Raw genomic sequence first — 20,918 nt, forward strand, 5'->3', positions numbered from 1 at the left:
TAAAAATTAGAATACACATATTTATATCAGGAAATTATATTTTAGAGTATTTCTATATGGCAGAGTTTATTAATTAAGAACTCTATTAATGTCTATTTTTAATATAGCAAAAGGCTATAAAAATTAATAAAAGGACATAASCAAATATTCAGAAAGAGAATAAAGTAAACTTATTCCTCATTCTGTGAAATATGATTAGTAACATTTRTGTGTGTTAATCTGCCTTCTAGAAGGGTGCTTTTAAGACATACAGCAAATAACTAGGTATTAGTGAATGTAATCCTGACATTTGTCCCTACAATAAAACTTAAAAGATACTGCTGCCCCATCCTTTTCCAGATAACTTGTATACCTGAATTMATTCCAGGTATACAAGAAGAATTAAACATAGGGGAATACATTTGACCAGGCTGTTGTTATTCTTTTTGCTATGGACCAAGACTAAACAGACAGTTCTTCACTTCAATTATCCAAATATCAGCTATCCAGAAATTTATGGCTGGCAGCAACAGTTGAAGCGCMGTTTAAGGGAGAAGGCTGATACCCACCTGTGAATAGCAGCCATCACAAGGGTTCTCTTCACCTTCTAATCGCGGTAGGGACCAACAATTTATGTTGGAAATTTATATAAAGTGCATCATAGATCAGAATTCTTGTATCAGGAAGCGATGGTCTGAAAGTGGGGGTACTGCCAGACAAGGAGGATAGGGTCAGAGGATACCCATACCTTTCCCGTCCCATTCGAAAGAGCGGAACACCAACGACCGGGCAGGGTTCCCCACCARCGGCAGAACAGGCAGCCTCACACTTTGCATTTAGATTAGCAGCTGTAACGAAAAGCAGCAACAGCCAAACCTGAACCAGTGTTTCCATAAAGGATGTGAGACACTGCAGAAAGTCCACTAACCAGTGGTAACAGAATATAATATAATTCTAAAAATAGAATTAAATAGATACAGTTAACTTCAACAGAGAAAGCTAACTGCTTATATATACAACAAAAATAGTCTCTACTGTAGATATGATCTATAAGGATGTAGATATGATCTGTAAGGAGTAACCGTCAACAAAAGTTACTGAGCAATTATTTTAGAGAGGAAATTTCTGCTACTTCTTGCCTCCAGGAAGTCAATACTAGCTGCACCAGGGAACCTCTGGGAGCAGCATCCAAGAGCCACAAACTCACCAGCTGTGCCCAATAAGAAGGGTAGAAGTTGCTAAAACTCARTCTAAAATCCCAGAAGACAACATAAGCAGGATGAGATTAGTAAGTGAATACTCACCAGTTGAAAAAATATCAAACATATTGGAATATCTGCATGTCTCAGTAAGAAAGGATACAGAGATAGGCTATAAATATTTTATAGATAATTGGCTCTACATTTAACAGGGATTGAAACTGCAAAGAGTAAATTCTGGAGCTTCTTGTTCAGAACTTCTTGAACAGGGACTCTCCCTGCAGACACACACTGATTAGTGATACCATTGACTGAAATCTTAGCCTCAAATTAAGCCTTCGAACTTCAAGAACATTTTAAACTGAACTCATGTGTCCTTCCTAGTTCACTAAACTCACTATTCTATTGTGCCATATTTACTTTCAGAAGATTCTAGACCATAATTGGCTATTATTTTTCTTTTTTGCTCATTKCACACTGACATAACATTTTACAAAAGTTGTATTTTTAAGAAGAAAGTTTTATAAGCAGGCAGTGATCACTCTGATCTTATAGAAAGAAAAATCCTTTGTCATTGCTGTTTAAACCTTAAGCTATTTGCAGTTCACATTTTTCACTTGCTCTTGTGATCTATGTGTCTGATAGAATCACAGTGGTGCTCTACTTTTCTGAGCAAAATATATTCTCAYTGAGAAGTTCTTTGACTTACTTTAGGAGTTCTCACAGCTGGAGCATCTTAATTGTCCAGGAATATTTTCTTGGTGGCTAAAGAATTCCTTCCACCTCTTTTATTTGACCAGACTCAAAGTATGCATGACAACCAGAGATTTCTCCCATCCATATAGGACAAAATTCTGATCACTGCAAAAACCCTTCAAAGTCACTGCCACGGGTGGACATCAGAGATTAGGGTCTCTTGCACAGAGCCCCAGATATGCTCAGGCTGTTGTCCAAATATACACTTCCTTTAAATTTGTAGCAAGTAGATACAAACAGGAGAATAATAGCCCTGGTTGTCTAACTGCTGTTTTCACCTTTAAAATTAARTGTTTTATTTTTACTCCTTTTAGTCATAATCCTTAAAAAGCAAAACCCCCAGGAGATCCACATATGTCTATGTCATTGAATCAGTCAATCTGTCTGAGCTGTCTATCCAGGTCTAAGACTGCAGAAGGAAATGGTATAAAGATCCTATGCCATGCAGGAAATCTTGCACCAAACAGAAGACATTTCTTCCCCAGTCCTGCAAAGTAGTTGAGAATTCCATAGAAAGCATTAGGTTTCTGCTGAGCACACAGCAAAACACCTTACCCTTTAGACACTGTAAGTTAGATATATCAGGTTACAGAGGTTATAGCTTTCCCAGCACACACTTGCAATGTGTGGAAGTTCTGCCACTGCAAAACCACTTTGTTCCCCCTGCTCTTCTAAGGACAAGGCTCTCCCTCCTCACTCTGGCTGCAGTCAGCCCTGCCACTGTATATGTCTGGGAACAATGAGGAACAATCCTGATAGCTGAAATATGTTTGTTTTGCCTCCCTAGCTTGTGACAKTTTAAACTGATAAAAAATACTTAAGACCAATAACAATAAAATAGCTGGCAGAGACTAGCAACGCTGGTAGTTGGTCATAATTTTTACACTCAATTAAAAGATAAAATGTGTCACTAACAAGACGCRTATCACCCCTCACTATCTTCATTGTAACCTCAGTCAGAGAGGCCCTGTGMATCTCATCCATCTATAAAACACATCCACACAGGGTACTAGTGCAATATACTTTGTCACATCCTGTGAAGGTTGCAATCTAAAATCCAATATCCGTTAGAAGAATGAATTTTAAAGAGATTATGGGGGGGGGTGTAATATTGGTAAGAAAACAAAACTAAATAAAGAATAATTCTTCATGTGGAAAGACCAAATGGGCTAAGTCCTAGTTAGTGCAACTTGGTGTCAAACCTCCTATTTGAGCTCTGGACACTAGATGTCGTTGCACTGCATCTCTCCACGAAACAGCTTGCTCCTGCTACAGGCCTGCTGTTAGTGCCTTGCTGGCAGAGGCCTATCGTTTGCAATATTTATGAATATAAGCCTTTTGCTCTTGTTGCTGTAAATACACTTGCCCTTTTCTTCAGCCTATTTTTAGTACCATCATTTCAGAATTGGACTGATGCCTGAACAGAGGGGATCAGTGAGGAACAGAGACTGCCGCAGCTACAGGGAATCCTCCAGTTCTTGGGAAAGTCCCCAGTGTCAAGCAGGGATGTCACACACCTAGAACTCTAGCACTGCATCATGCCTGCATATATAAAGATAGACTTACGCATACATGCACAGATATCTTTGTTAAAACATATTCTGGCAAGAAGGCTGGAAGAGCCTCCCGTTGAAGTTTCATGCAAACTGTTCTTTGGGAACCACAGCAGCATCCTCTTCACATTCAGCACCCCTTGCATTTTTCTTTGAGTGGTGAAAGACTTTTTACAGCCATATCACAGTGTCATTGGTCCCTGCTTAGTTCACGTGCAGGGTTAAAGAATTCTCATCCTTCAACATGGTGCAAAGAAAATTTCCCCTTTCTCTCTCATATTGACCCTGCTGTAGCAGGTAAAATGAGTCGGTCTGGTGAATAAAAGTTGGACTAGTGAATAAAACATAGAAAACAATGCTATATAGTTTGAGCTGGCGCATCTTGATTAGGAAAGGAAAAATTTCCATACTGGAGCAGTGGAACATCCAACTAATACAGTATCTGGTCACTAACAAGGCTTTTCTAGGAAGACAGAAAAAAGTGATGCTGTGGATGATTAAGAAATTACTSAGTTCCTGGAAATATTTCACTTGAATCCTCAAAAATTAGAGCTTTGAGTTTGCTCCAGCATTGAAAATATGTATCTTTAGAAACCTTGGTCTTATTTACCATAAAACTCTCTTGCAGTATTTAATGCAAATTAAAAATGAGTAATCTCACAAGCTGATTAGCTAGACTTTTATACGCTGCAAAGCATTGAAACTCACAGTTTCATACTGCTGTTGTCACCCACCTTTTGAAGAATAAATCAGTAAAATTTCTTTTAACTGAAAAGGGTAAGTTTCTGAATCCAAAGAATCTGAGAGAAATTTTATTGTGTCCAATTTTGGGCCCCATAAATACAAGAAAGACAGAYGGTGCAGGCCCAAAGGAAAGTCACCTCCTCAAGATAGTTAGGGGGCTGGAGCACATTCCTTATGAGAAGAGGCTGAGGRACCTGCACTTGTTCAGCCTACAGAAGAGATGGCATCAAGGGGACATGATAGCAGCCTTCCTACATACATACAAAGAGATTACCAAGAAGGCAGAGCCAAGCTTTTTGCAGAGGTGCACAATAGGAAGACAGGAGATGTTGATCACAAATTAAAACAAAGGAGGTTTTGACTTGTTATAAAGATGGAAAAAAAGTCACTGTGAGGAAAATAAAGCACTGAAGTCCRTTGCCATAGAGGCTGTGGAATCCCTGYCCCTGGAGTATTTCAAGACATGACTGGATAAAGCCCTGAATAACGTGGTCTTCAACCCTGCTTGGAGCTTAGACTASAGACCTTCTGAGGTCCCTTCCTATCTGAGTGGTTCTAAGGTCATCTCCAAACCTAAAGTCACACTGTAACCATGAACAGCACACTGCTGAACCAAATTAACAAGCTCTGCTGAGATTCAGCTGCACATCAGTGCAACTGCCCAGCTTCTGAATCAGCTGTCACAAAAGGTATCAGGCTTGTTTCTGCTAGCACACTAACAGTAATACAACTCCTTATTTTCCTTGTGCTTGTATCCTTCTCTGTGAAACAGGAGCAGTACCACTCCTTTTCTCACCCTTGTCTCTGTCTATCTAGGCCACATATTCTTGCCTCTTTCTAACAGTGTGTGCAGTATCTAATGCAGCTCATCTCAATGATAACACAAAGAGGTAGGCAAAATCACTAGAGTGTGACRCTCACTCGGGAGTGTTTCCACAAGTTGAGGGCTGCCATTTGTAGTTTTTAGCTATGTTTTCAAGKATTAGGATTTTCATAAACCAGATGTCACAAGAAGCTAATATTCTTAGCTACTACTAAACCACTTGTAATAAAATTTCAAATTATATATCATCTACATAGCTACATAGTGAGCATAATCTATCAAATTTATCTCTATTTCATTTTCAAATAAAGTTTATTGAAATATCAAGCAGGCATTCTTCAGTTGTACTAGCAGGCTTCTTAATACCCCCTTTAGGGTATTAAAACTGTGACAATCCCATTATGCTCTTGTTAATTTGTCAGAATACTCTTTTCATCAATATATTATTGTTCCTTGATCCACATACAGTACTARTAGAAGAGCATTTTGGCAGCATCTCAAACTATATCTTTAATTTCACAACTTTTACTTCTATTATCAAAATAATACTTATACCATTGTGTACAAATCTGTGTAACTTAAGATGGTTCCTAAAAAGGAATTTTCTCCTTTTGGTCCTAAACACAAGCTACTGTGTTTGAGGTCAACMCATATAAGGATGCCATACACTAACTTCGCCAGTTCTGAAGCACTGGCAGTCTTCACTCATTCCTGCAGCTACGGGAAGGAATTTAGTAAACATAAAACTCCAGACTTTACCCCTGGAATATGTAACTGTTTTCAGAAAGATACAGGTGAAGTCATCATGGGAACTCCTTTCTTTACTGTAATGAATCAGCCTAACCAACATGATTTGTTTCAGTAAACTCTATCTAGATTGCTTCGGAGATTATGGTCAGCCAGAACAAAATGTTATGGTAACATAGTTAAACAAACACTGGTACTTCCCTCATCCCTAAACAAGACTTAATAGCTATCATTGGAAAGCTTTCTTTATTCAGAGGCCAAAAAATGCATCTTCAGTAATCCAAAATGCAGATGATTTAACCTATGCATTCTTGTGGTTCCTGAGAGCATAACATGTCAGCCTATAGGATGCTGGAGTAAACATGACTGACCTAACACAGAGAAGAAATCCTACATTTTGAGCCTGCTATGCTTTGCTGCCAGAAGTACACCAGTAAGGTAGTTAAATGCTTGCTCAGGAGTGTCTACTCAATCTGCAGTTCCTGCAGAACAGTCATCTCTGACTGGGGTACACTTGGTCCATTTCAATAGCTTTAACGGAAACCAGTTCCCTCAGATTCGCAGTGACCTGTGTGGAAGAGACACTGCTACCCTACGACATTGACTCAGTTCTATATTCYTGGCCTCTACCTAGACCCAGACACACCTAATGTTCATACATCATCTGTATACCTCAAAACCCTCATTCACATAGAGTCTTGTTTCCTCTTGGAATGAAGCTTATAYTGCATGACTGTCTCTGGGGGAAAAAAGGGGGGGGGGGGAAAAAAAGAAAGAAAAAAAAGAAAAAACATTTCCTGCTATTATTGGACTATGGCACCATTTCAGATAATCTTGGACTCATTTCTGTGTCTACTGGCACTTGCCATTAATCTCACAGATCTGTAAAGAAAACAGAGTTCTAAAGAATTCTAGCAATCTTACATCTCTGGTAGGAGGGCCTCTGAAGACAGCTGAAGTCCAAGTCAACATGAAGAACTCCAGCTCTCTCATGTTTGCTTAGCCTGCCAGTATCTCTCTCTCTCCCACTCCCTCRGTGAAGTAAGGCTTTCTGGAATGTGGGAGGAGTATCAGATGATGTCTGCCTACATGAAACACCAAATAATGCTGTTATACTAAATGTAGAGTTGTTGTATTTTGATCTATTTCAATAACCCTTCCTAGAAAATATGCCTGCACAGTCAGAATATACTTTTTATAAATGCTCCTTTTCCTTTGGAAATCATAAACAGCCTACCATACTCCTTCACTTAAGATAATAATTTTCTAAATAGAGGCTGCTTATGCTTAGAAATCTTTTGGAGGGCCAAGACACTGCTGTGACATATCCAGTCCTTATTAATTTATTCTTTGAGGACAGAGCAGCTCTATCATTTGAAAATATTAAGTGCCTGAGACTATCATTGCAGCAGCGATTCTACCTTTAAAAACACAAAGAAGTCAAAATGTTTATGTCGAGTTTGGTGTTCCCCTACTCTGCAACATCAGAACTAGAGTGCCGGGATGCAAGTGGTAATCTGAACACCATGATATCAGTAAACTGAAGTTGTGGCATGGTGCAGTAAGGCAGTCCATGTAAATACGAGCCCTTATGTGGGGAAAGAGAGGAGGGAAGGCTGAAAAATCCAGTTGGCAGGACTATTGCTCTCAGACAGCCAGTTGAGCTACAAATCCTGAATCCACTCTTTGTGGACGTCCTATAYCCTTCTTACATGAATCAATTGCCTCTGCCTCCTTAAAGCTGACACTTCTGAGTGATCAGTTCACCACATGGGCAGTGACAGCTATCAAAAGACAGAAAGGGCTTTCAAGGTTTGTCCTGACTTAGCATTTTCATTTTCACTGTGATGTTCAAGAAGGGAATTCCTCTTCCAACATTCTTGCAACAACTGTTGCCATCAACTAGTGTATTCTCATAGCCTGGAGCTGAGAATAAAGTAGGTAGCAGTCATTTCCTTTTTTTTTCATTTTAAGTTTCACTCACAGTAGTCAAACTGATAGAAAAAAAACGCTTCCCACAGAAAATTGTTACTACAAGTTCTGCTATTAGTCAGACTTGGGCATCCAAGTGTTTTAAGGAGGCTCAAAAATATGGATTCTTTCTAACTGTAGAAGCTCACAGAATATATGTGAAAATGATGACTAGCAGGAAAAAAAATAGTCTGCTAAGCACATACTTCCATTCTCTTATAAAGGTACCTGATTCTTTTCTGTACTCAATACTGTAGTGTACTTAGCCACGTCAGGGTTACTACTCTCTTCCTAGTGCTGAGTCCTACAAAGACTGATGTTCTAAATGATGGCCTTTGGGCACTAATGTTCACAGCGGAAAATATATCGTCCCTATTAATTCACTGTTCTTTATAGAAGGGAACAAGGATCTCAATAATTTAACAATTCCATTTGCCAGAAATGTTTTTAGACCATAAAATCTCAGTGTTTCTGAAATAGAAACAGAAAAAAAAATCAAAGTTTTCAGCACATAATTTACTGCGGTGCTTTGGGTACACTTAGACTGAGTGATTAACAAAGATGTTTAAAATCGATACCAAGTGCCCTAGAATAGGGATGTTGCCTTAAATTTGAATATGGTGCCTGGGTAATTAGATTGAACAGGGAAAAAGAACCGGCTCTCAGTTGTTTCCCTATGTGTATATAAGAGCTGAGCAAGGCATAATGACGCCAGAATGGATGTTTCAAGGCAAAACTGACTGTTGATGTAAAGGCAGATAAAAGTTCATAATTTGAATAGTTTAGTCTAGATATTAAAACAATAGTAAATTTACCCTGTTTCTTAAAAATCTGTAGTGTGTCCTATAAATATTTTTCTCCCTTCCTTCTGAGCTGTTGCAGGTTGGAAGGAAAGTTGCTTCCAATACAACAGCTTCTAGGGACTTTCTGAATTAGTCATCTCCACAAAGTCTGTCTGGATGCCTTGCTTTTTTTTTTTTTTTTTTTTATTTTATTTTTATTTTTTTTTTTTACTCCAGCTTCCTGGCTGGGAATTGTTCCTTGCTATTCGCAAGTCTCCTGATTTCTAGGTATGCTGTGAGTGCCCTCTGCGTGTACACCTCCTTCCACCTGATCCACCATGGGCCCCAGACAGCACTGCCCATGTACGTTCAGTTGGAGAAAAGTGCATTCTTTTGTCCAGCCTTTCATTCAGTTTGGCCCAGAATGCTGTAACCAGAACAAAGTGAACAAGCAGGCCATAACATTTGAAAATTAAACATTAATCACTCTTGCAAATCTGCCTTAAATATTGGAATCACTCCAAACTAATGCATACAGGTGGCTAAAATGTCAGTATGGGAACAAAAGTATTTCAGAAAAGAAGATTTATCCAATGTTTGGGTAGTCACTAACACTTTTAAGGACTAATAGCACTAGTATCACTATATGACACAGAATACACATTTTTGCAATAACAATTGGAATAGAAAATGCAATTTCATTTATATTAGTCCTGCAAATTAGCTGAGCAGCAAACCATCTGTGGAAGAAATCTTGCATGATATACTACCACAATTCTGTTTAGAGATGCCAAGAAATTTAGTTTTAGTTGGTGAGAAGTTACCGTACTATAATACTGAGGGCTGTACACTTCTCACAGAAAGTAGTAAGTTGACAGCACTCAACTTATTGATAAAGAAAAGTGGAGTGGTAGGTTTTTGGTGAAAACAAGTAGTTCCATGGACTTTCAATTGAGAAATGGTGGAATCTGATCTATTTACATTTAGGCAAAGAGGCAAAATCTTTTAATTGTTAGCTATCAGTAATAGCTGACAAATATCAATGATAGCTGATGTTAACAGGATTCCTTTGCTTTCTTCAGTTAAGGATTCTTTGTTTTTTTTCTAGTTAAAGATTAAACATATAATAATAGATTTTTTTATAATAATAGATTATTTTAAGTGTTAGTTATACAGCTAATCAAAGAGCAAGCAGAATCATGTCACAGGTCACTGTTGGAAGTGTTACGACACTTCTGTCGTATTGTTTTGAAGCATGTTATTAACTATTCTAGCTATATCTGTTGGTGAACAAAAAAGCCTTGAGAAATATCTGCTTGAGCTAGCAGAAATACAATTTTAAAGCATATAACACTAAAAGCTAAAAATGTGTGACATTGCATAAATGTCCTTCCTTACTGAATAGCTTCCATTACAAAGCCCTAAATAAACTACTTATGATTGTGGGTTGGAAAACTAATTTGGCTCCAAAAACTATGAGACTTAAGTTAAATGTGAAAAATAAAAATGCATAGAAAATTATCAGCTCAAAAATCACTAAAAATATTGCCCTTAAATGAAAAAAATGAATTTGTCTGACTCCATCTGCCTAAAAATGTATATAGGTTTTCTTAAGTCTCTTTAAAAAAGCTTATGGTATAGTTAAAACAACTTGAAATACTGCTCCACCAGCCAAGCTTCAGCAAAAAGCAGTATCATTTAGAAAATTTATTTACATATTTCACTATTGGTGTTTCAGATGACCAAGACATTAGCATAAATACTAATTGCAGTTCCATGATGAAAAATTAAAAAAGCATTAGAAGATGATATAAATATTGTTCCACATTCATTGTTTGCAGCTTAGAACATATGGCCTTTTTATACCTACAAACTAAATCAGAACTTTGTTAAATCCACAATAATGACCCACTCTTAGAGATGCATACTAGAACATCCCTCTCTCTTCTGTTTTTTACGTGCTTCCAGAGAAAGCCCAAATCTCTATTTTTTGAGAAGTTTTTAAGATTGCATACCACTAAGAAAGTGAATAAGAGCTGATAAAACTGTAAGAGCTGATAAAACTAACTGGCCTTAGAAAAATAAACTCTTAAAATACTTCTTTTTAAGAAGTACTTTTAATACTTCTTTTCATGTATGTTAGTTTGAAACAAATCTTTCCTTGCTCTAGAAACACAATGAAACACTTATACTAGCTCTAGAAATTTATTTCAAAATACATAGTTTATCATATAGTTTGTGTTACAATGTTTAACACAAAGAACAAGAACTAAAACATAACAAAAAAATCCCCTTCACTCAGTAACTCCTCTTGCTGTTTCATCATGCCACATTCATAACTCCAAAGCCCATTATAGTCAGTGTGAAAATATTTCTTCTCCTTTCCTTTTTGCAGCTATGTAAGAGAGCTAGTTTGTATCACATCACCTCATAAAGCAGCAGATTTGTGGTGAATCTCCCCTACTGGTGTATTCTTACCATCTACGCTATGCTACGCTACTTAAAATACTCAACATGAGTACAATATGGTTCCCTGTGGTCAATAGATAAAAGTAACCATCTCCAAAAAGAGACTGAGAGGATATAGGGTAGGTGCTCCTGCATGCCTATTTTAGATGCGGTGTTACATAGGTATTAATAACACAGATGTGCTCATCAACCTGGTAAGAACACATGGCAATATTTGTATTTTGTGAATCATATGGCAAGGCATATGTACATGTACGTGTTTGTGCATTTCTCCATACAATTAATATATCGCTTGCTAAAGGCTAAACATTGTCTTGTTGGAATTTGGCATCTATTGTGCATTAACTAGAGTTACATTTTATTCAAGCATTGTGTCCAGAATGAAAAATATTTGCTGTCAGCCATTTTGTATTTAAAACATTATTATCCCCATCCTGGAAGCAGATTAACTGAGATACAATGTGAATTCACCTACAATAAAGTAGCTGTAGATGTATTCCCAACTCAAAGCACAGTGTATGTTTGTTAGCTTGTTCCACCTGCATCTCATATCATCTTGTCTGTCCATCTGTGCATCCTATGTACTTCATAGGATAGTTCAGTGGGCATAGGGCATAGGGCAGTGTCATCAGAACTGGCCATCACTTGCTTATTTAAATGTCTGTGCACACCCACAGCAACATGCTGCCTTTGAATTCCAATACATGAGCAGTTCACATAGGAGAACGTGATAGTAGTGTTGCCCTGCAATAAGAGTGGCCCCATTTTTCTTGTTCCTGCAGAGACCTTGTCCCCACTGTTCAGTAACTGAACACAGCAAGCAGGTATCAAGAATAAGGGTAGATGAAAGAGTGTAGCCAGACATATTGTGGACTCTGTGGCTCATGAACCACACCTATAATCTCAATAAATCCATTAAACCAAGAACCAGGTAGAATCAAAAGCTATCTGCTGGAGGCTTCTACCCTAGAAGCTATCTGTAGGTGCAAAGCCAAGTGGTACACTGCCTTTCCTCCACAGCACTCAAGCAGTTGGTGTATTACTCACATCTCATACACAGAGAGTGACTCCAAATCTGTTAAACAAATACTTGGTGATGAAACATTTTATGGCACTCCTGATGAATGAAAGAATAGCTAGCATACATTTCAGAGAGGTAATCCAGTATTGCAAATGACTGTATTATGTAGATCATTTCAGAATCAGCTACTGTAATTTAAATGAAAGCAATCAATATTCAAACTACAAAATTTTTTTCATGTCTGAGGAGCCAGTCTTTCAAGCAAAGCAACCTTTCATCTTAGATTACCTTGTTATTTGACACTGACAGTTGGGATCTAGAGCATTATCTGTGTTTCTCTTGAGTTCCTTTATAAGCCCACATTATCTTTTTAATGAGGATGGTATTTCACTTAACTTTATCCATTAGAGGCTAAAAGCAAAACAGAAAACTGTAAGTTGTTGTTTGTTCATTTAGCTTTGCTTTTGACAATCTCAAATCTCAATATAATACAGTAGATAAAACAGCAGCTCTTGTAAGTTTCTTAAGTCTTTCATTTAAATTCTAAAAGTCTGGCTACTAAACATTCTCTGGATTCCCTTGGTGTTGATTCCTCCCTCATCCTACAGCTGTCTGAAAGTCTGCAATAATTCAACCAATTGAAAAAAAGAAATTTCAGCCCAAACATGCTAACATTCCTAAAAATATGAGATGCCCACGCTTCCTTTTCGCATTTCAGTAAATAAACAATTTTTATTTTAAATAAATAAATGAGATATTTTAAAAATATCTCATTTAATTGAGCTAATTCTTGAAATTAGCTGATCAGTTTTTACAATTTCCAGTGTAAAATAATTGTTACCATTACCATAGCGCATTTCTCTTAGTAAACTGGTCATTTTGCATGTTTTTGCTGTGACAGAAATGAACACGTTACTATCACCAGGAAGATACATGAACCACAAACACAATCATTTCTAGAGTTTTTCTTTTCCAGTGAGATGTCAGCTAACAAAGTGGCCCACTGGACAACCTAATGTCCCTGCCAGTAAATGCTGTTATGCTAGTGACATGCCTGATAACACGCCATCATTAACAATCACACCAAAATCCTCAGTAATATCAGTAAGTTTTCTTTCTGAAACTTCAAAATTCTTCCTTATATGGTAACATCTAGCTAATATAAAGTGATCCATCATTTACATGCCTGCAGTAATTCTCAGACACATTACCACATATGTAAATGCACATAAAAGCTATTTTCCTCCTATTCCAATTATTATATAACCCAAACTAATTGAAAAAATTTCTTAGATGCCTATAATACCTTATATAACAATCAGTAGATGCTTTGATAAAACAAATAGTTCATTATCTCCCCATGGTAAGTCTGTTATATAGTCAGATATTCCAGATGAGGACTTTGGTACAACTCTACAGTTATTTAGGTTCCCAATTGTATTTAAAGACCTAATTGTCAGTGGTTTCAGTGGCAAGAAGGTAATTTAAATAGAATTTAGACATTTAATTCTGTTAAGGATGTAAGTCTTTGTCTTTCCACATTAGGTAGTTTCACCATCTCTTTCCAGACAGTCTGGCATTGATTATTTTAGCTTTTGGCTCTTTAGGCTCTGTGAAACTTGATCACTACATGCAATTCAAAAATTCTAGGAGAAGTTTGGATGGTTATCAACTCTATTTAGCAATACAATTGTAAAGGGTTAATAACACTATTGTTAAAAAATCCTCTATCATAATGTCTGAATACAAATTAGTAGAACTGGTAAGCCCACATGAAATTTCACTATCATATTTCATTTTTGTTCTGCCACTTAGCTTTGCATCTTTTGCATGTATATTAAAGTACTCTGAAGTAGAAAAATAGTTTCTTTTTGGCCTTCATACCAACTAGCATATTCATAGAGTTTTGGACTTCATAGCCCAATTGCTGATCTATAGAATCATAGAGTGGGAAGGTTGGAAGGGACCTCTGGAGATCATCTAGTCAAACCCTCAGCATGGCCCATACAAGGATTGAACTCGCAACCCTGGCATTAGCAGCACCACGCTCTAACCAGCTGAGCTAAGCCTGCCCCTTAGTATAACTGGAAAATTATTGGAAAGACTCTCACTGAATACCTAGAGTTTTGCATTATGACCATGCTAGAACTATTTCCTATGCAACAGAAGTAGTTCCCTGGCATTTAACATGGTAGAGTATTCAAGTATAGCCATTTAAGAAATTAGTTACAAATGGAGTTAACCTAATCCCACTTAAGGAGCTTCTCATTTAAGAAGATATGGTTTGCCTTTCAACTGGGTCATCTTGGCAGACTCTACTTAAAAAACAAGCTTAAAGAAGTATGGAAAACAAAGCTCTCTGAAGACTATTTAAATAGTTCAGAATCAGATTTTCATTACATGGAAAATGACACCAACTTGGCTGCAGTTCATTTCAAGTATGCCCTCATAAATGTCGCACTATTAAGAGTTCTCTATGTTAGATAGAGTAGTCTGCTGTGTAAACATTCCGGGGGTTTACATGTTGAACTCAAGATAGCCCATCTTCCAGGGTGTTCAGTAAAGTTTTCTGGATTACATTTTTCCAGGTTACATTTTCACGTCTTCTGACGTGAATTCTTCACCACACTCATTTCAGTAGCTGCCCGCAATTAGACAAAATATTCTGTGACACTGCTGCATTTTTATGGAGTGTTTTGCCTCTTTTTTTTCTCTCTTGCCTATTAGGCTTTTTTCTAATTTGCATATGTCAATCTTTGTCTGCCTCATTGGTTTAATTAAGAATATGGTTCTGCTCTGCTAATGAGAACAAAACCTAATTTCTATCAAGACTGTTAATATAGAATGGAGAAATTGTGTTGTGTTTCTAATTCTTGGAAAATAATTGAACTTCCAGTACAACATTAGTATTAATATCAGGAGAAAGAACCTCCCAACACCTCACGATATAAAAAGTATTCTTTATATTATTAATTATGCTATACAAATCTTAATAATACACAAACTACTATTAGAAGGCTGAAGATCAACATTTTCAAATTTGGATGCCTCAAGGTAATTACTTTAAGCTGTTTCTACAACAGGTCTGATTTTTATGATGTCACACACAAACACACTACTTTTAACGGAGATGAAGTGAGATGCACATATTCACTGCACCTGAAACTTAGTTTGGATTCAAGTTGTTAAAAACCTTAACATTAAAATTCAGGAAAGTACATTAAATGGCACAGGACAGTTATTGCATCCAAAAGAGCTATATCTGACAGTGCCTAATGTCACATGGTAGTCAAAATTATTTTGTCTCTTACCAGTGGCATTAGTGGTATGCTGCAGGGAGCAGAGATTAGGTCATCAGCAAAACATAACAACTATAAATGGAATGAGTGGCCAATTATAAGCTGCAAAGCCAACATGTAGCAAAGAGCACCAGGATTCAAAATAAAATGCTGATGTCAAAATTGAATCCCATATATGGTATCACCACACTAGCAAATAAGTAACTCTAAAGGATATAGTCTAATTCTTAGGAGTCTCCCATGTACATGAGTGACAGCTGGAAGCCAATGTGTTTTTAGAAAGTATATGTCTCACCATTGTACTCTCATTTATTTTCAGAAATAGCTATGATTCTTTGTACCATCAGCAATTTCAGGGATTTTCACTTGTCTACAATATACTTTTACTTTTCTCCTCACATTGGCAAGAGTACTGTAACCAAATGCTACAGCTTTTCTTGTCAGCCCAAATCAAGGATGAGCATTTAGAATGCAATATGCTTTGTTTGTTGCTCTGTCTGATTACAAACAGCATTTTTGGGAAGAATAAAATCCTGTCCAATTTACAAGCTGTATATTTATTTTGTTGTTAGGAATCATACTGTTATCGAACAGGTACAGTTTCTCCTGTGTGGCAGCAGACATGGAAACATATCTAACACTGGAATACCTACAGCATAGCAGTCATACTAAAAACTCTAATTGTACCATTACATGACAATGGCTTCTTGTGTTCCCAAATGTAACAAAAAATCCTCTTTTATATCACTTAAGCTAGTTAGGAAGAGAGGAACCTTAGCTGCTCAACAATATTGGCAATTGTAAATTGCCTCATATAATTTAATTTAGGGCTGTTGTGAAACATTGAGGAATGAATATGGAAGAGTTCCAGCTTCCATTAAAAAAAGATCATCCCATCTATTTCAGTCAGTATAATTTTAAATGGAAGAAAATAGAGTAGTAGTCCATAACCCGTATCACGTTACAGATACCAGTCAAAGCTATGTATTTGAAGACATAAAACCTCTAAAATATATTCAATATTTGACATAGGGAGAATTGATACCTTCTTCAAAGTGGTACACACATTATGACTTGAATCACAAAAGCAATCCTTCTTATTTAAGGCTATTACAGGTGATATTCAAACGCATCTGTCTGCTTATGTGTTATCTTTGTAAGTTACTGAATTTGACTATGCCATTTGACATGAAGTTAAGACTATGGCAGAGAATTCCAAGGGTTAATTACACAACACTCCTCCTATCACTTTTAAATCATTTGCCTCTTAATTTCAATGGCTGCCCCCCTTAAGAGGTGAAAAGGATCTAATTGCCATCCTGTGGGCTACTTGTACCTAAAGCATACACCTCTGAAATTTACTTTCCTACTCCTGTGCTCCATTTCTGTGCAATTTAACTTGATTGTGTATCAAAACACCTTCCTTCTCCTAGCTGCTAATTATTGCCATCTCTTCTTTCTGATACATTGCCTGAAAGCTGTACAAAACAGAATTTGCTATAATAATATATTTTTCCCAAAAAATTTCCATATCCTTTTCCTTTCCTTTACACTGTTTGGTGTATCAGACATACATCTTTAAATTTGTGCTGATGTTACTGAGACCTGACCATGAAAAACTATCATTGTTCAGCATATTCACCAAAATCTGGTGCAACAAGTTCGTATCCGTTTATTACTAATAGCATCACCTAAAGCTATATTGATTCAAACACATAGAGGGAGGTAGCTCTATTTCAGAGCATCTGCTGGTTATCCCAGAAAAGACCATACAGCTTTGGTCAATTCAAAAAAGGTCCATATAAGGTCTTCAGCCTAAAGTTTCAATACAGTTTCACTTTAAGCTTTTTAATGCTCTTGTAGTTCTTTTCAACTCACAGAGATCATAGGGAACCAAGGATTCTGCAACTCTTGTCACTATGAATGCTGGCTGGGGGATGTGAAGCATGTAAGGGGTTGCTATTCTAATAGTTACATGACAGTCAAACTTTCTTTAAGATTTTCTATTGTCTCTCTGACAACTCTAATAACCTGTAAAAGAAAGAAATAACCAAAGTTTAGTTCTTTAACAGCTGAAGTTAATCTAAACCTTTACTGCTGAATTCCCATCTACTCTGCCATACACTCCCAGCACTTTGCACCAAACTGTGAGCTCATGTCAGAGCATCACAGTGTTACAGTACTGTGAAACAGTTAATTTAACTGAAAATTAACTTGGCAAAAATTTTATTTGCTTTGGTTCGGTTCAGGTCTCTGATCTAAGAATACAATCACATGAGTGCAAGTATCAGCACAGGGGATGGGGGAATACAGTGTGGAGCAAAATCATAGCACAAAGAAGTATTTTATTAACATTCTTCAGAAAAGCTGATGGCTACTCAGCATCACACAGAACTTGTGTATAAATGGAATACTATGTTAAGTAATGTGGAAATACCAAAAGACTGTGAAATACTTTCTAAGGAGCTGTTAAAATGTGCCTCAGGCTAAACCGCTGAGCTGCAAATTTAAGGGGCGTGTTTTCATTAGTATTCAAATCACATTTGTCAGTGAGCAGAAGAGAATAGTAAATAAAGCCAAAAAAATCTGAGAAGTTGCTCTGTATTTTATAATTTAGAAATTTCCTGTGTTGAGCAATGCAAGAGCATAATCTTTATTGACTTTTCATTACTTTCTGAGCTAATGGTCTGAAATCCAGCCTTAGGTTTCTATACCTTCTTCACACAATGTTGCCCTTTTTGTATATTGTTATCTTAATGCTGGCCCACAGCCTCAAAGCGTAAGATTCGTACTTGGCTCTGACTACATGAGTAACATCTTTGATACCACATGCTTACAGCTGAACATTTACATACTTGGAAAATTGAGACTATAAGTTATAAACCTTCTGGAATAGGAATTTATTGTTACCTATTTTACTAACTCCATACAAATCTGTTAAGTAAATAATAACATTCAAGCATTCTCTAAAGCAACCTAGTATGACCATTGTTACTACAGAACTGGACTAGAAACATGAAACATGTACTAGCAGGTGGCACATCCACACTCTTGAAAAAAATACAGCAAAACTAGGATTTCCAAAACAGTCAAAAATGTAATATAGCATGTGCCAAAGCTAAATTTAGGGATGGCAGACTACGTTGGCAGATTTGGCCGGGACGGCTGGAGCAGTTACCACTAGTTGCCCACCCTTCTGCCAAAGATTACCATCCCCACAGGTGTGCTGATTTAAACTGGCATTGGCAGATCCCAACTTAATCATTCAACAGAAGAGCTCAAAGACAACTGGGAGTAGTAACTTCTTCAACCATTAAAAAATAAATTTGCTGGCAAATATAAGTTGACTTTGATTCTTCAAGAGAATAAGCACTTGCAGGTTGAGCTAGCTGAAAACCTTCCATTCAAAAAGCCTCCAAGACTTTGCTAAAGCATAGGGATGGCTATAAAAGTGTGAAAAATAGCTAACACCAAGTAAACATTATTAACTCGCTGATCAAGTTAACAAAAACTTAGTCAAGTCCTTGCAGAGGAAAAACTTCATCAATTCTATCTCCAATATGAGCTGAAAACTCTAGGCACTTACAAATCAGTTCTGAAACTCCAATTCTACATTTTTTCACAAGAGTCTTCATAGACGTACTTTCTGTCTACTTGCTACTTCCAAGCCTAAGCCATGCTGTAGATGTTTATGTAAAGGTCATGAGACATCTGTAATACACTAGCTACATCATTCCAAGTCATTATCAAATTTATAGTAATAAAATCCCAAGGATGTTGGGAGAAATCTGTGCTTTAAGAAATGACTAAAGCAATGCTTGAACAGAGAGCAAGTATCTTTTATGAGCTACTGTATTTGAAAAAAATGTAAACATCACTTTGGTCATGTATTCAACTTTATAAGCTATAACAGTTTTTTGTGCACAGACATCATTTTTGTTCTATCACATCTTATGCTAAATGTGGAATCTTTTGTCTTCAGCATCAAATATTTATATAATGAATATATGTAGATTCATTTATTTTTGAAAATTCCAAATATCTGAAAGAAAAAATGTCTATTTTCATAAGGACTAATTTCCTTTTTGCTGAGCAAATAGTAATCACACAGGAAAATGTAATGCTACGAAGCCAGACACTGGGCAAGGGAAAGCCCCAAATCCATTTAGTACAAAAGTGAGAAATACAGAATTACAGTAATCCCAGGATAGTTGTGTGCTGCCCTCAATGATCCTTAAGCAGAGTGGCTACATAAGGCTAGCCAAGTAGGCCAGGTTCTCTGGGGGAAATTTCAGTATCCCTCTGCTCTAAACTGCATATACTGGTCTGCATAGAAGTCTCCATTGTATTGAAGTGCAAATTCTTTCTGCTTTTAAATATCTAAAGCTTTATTCCTCTTTTTTTCACTCTGTTCTCCCAGCCCTCAAAGAAGAATTCCACAGGGCTTCCCATGTCTATTTTACAGGTCAACAGACACACTAAGAGCAGGTTCTTGCTGTATTTTATTCTGTACGAGCAAAGCACTTCTGTCATACCCATCTATCCTGACGCGACTTCCCCTTTTGATATGAAAAAAGCTCACTTAATGAATGAAATGTTACAGTGACAGAAGCACAAACATATCCATTTCATGAGTTTCTCCTTCTTAAGCGTAAATTCTTTGCATCGTTGTATCATGAAGAACTGACAGTTTGTATCCTTGCTGTGTATAACAATAGCATCCGAGAGAAAAATACACATATCATCCTTTTTATGCCTCCTATGTAACTCTGGATAAGTTGTTTCCCCTCACAGCTTGTTGTCCTTGTTACTTGCAGCAAGCCTGCTCTTCCCCTTCTCTGGACAGTTCTGAGAAAACTTTCAAGTTTGTAAAGAACCTGAGTAACGTCTACAGTTGAATGGCAAAAAACTACATTTTTTTTAAGGGATAGAAAAGATGAACATTAGGGATGAGGTAATATTTGTCTTCAAGGAAATACTGACTATAGATAGAACTTTTTCATACTTCTATAAAAGAAAGAGATCAAGTACCAGTAGACCTCCATAGCCTGTGTTGCAGGAGATAACTACAACTGCCTTAATCTCTTCTTACGAACATGAATATTTCTGAAACCAAACCGGAGTTCTTTCCCCTAAATAGCTTAGGACACATRCCTAGTGTCCCTACAAGGGCTGGTACTGCGGGAAACCCCCCCAGACTAGGTGCATCAACTTGGGCGCGGGCGCCCGCAGCCTCCGCGCCGAGGCGAAGCGAGACCAGGGGGCGCTGACCCGCAGAGCCAACATGGCGGCCGTGCCTCAGCTTCCTCCCCGCCATCACCTGCTCCCTCACCGTCCTCTGCCCCGGACCCTCCCCAGGCCGCCCTTGCTCCTCGGGCCCGCCGCAGACTTCCCCCCACACACACCGCTGCCTACTCCCAACCCCGCACGCGCCCCTCCCCGTGGCGCGGCCCCACTGAGCCGCGCACAGGCTGAGCCCCACAGAAGCCGCCCGCAGCGGCTTCACCGCCGCTCCTGCGCATGCGCCACACGCCACGCATGCCCTGAGCAGCGCCGCGGCGGCGGCGGGCGCGCA

The sequence above is a fragment of the Rhea americana genome, unplaced genomic scaffold, assembly GCF_003343005.1.
Source record: "Rhea americana isolate MKP2758 unplaced genomic scaffold, rheAme1 scaffold_30, whole genome shotgun sequence".
Taxonomy (NCBI): Eukaryota; Metazoa; Chordata; class Aves; order Rheiformes; family Rheidae; genus Rhea; species Rhea americana.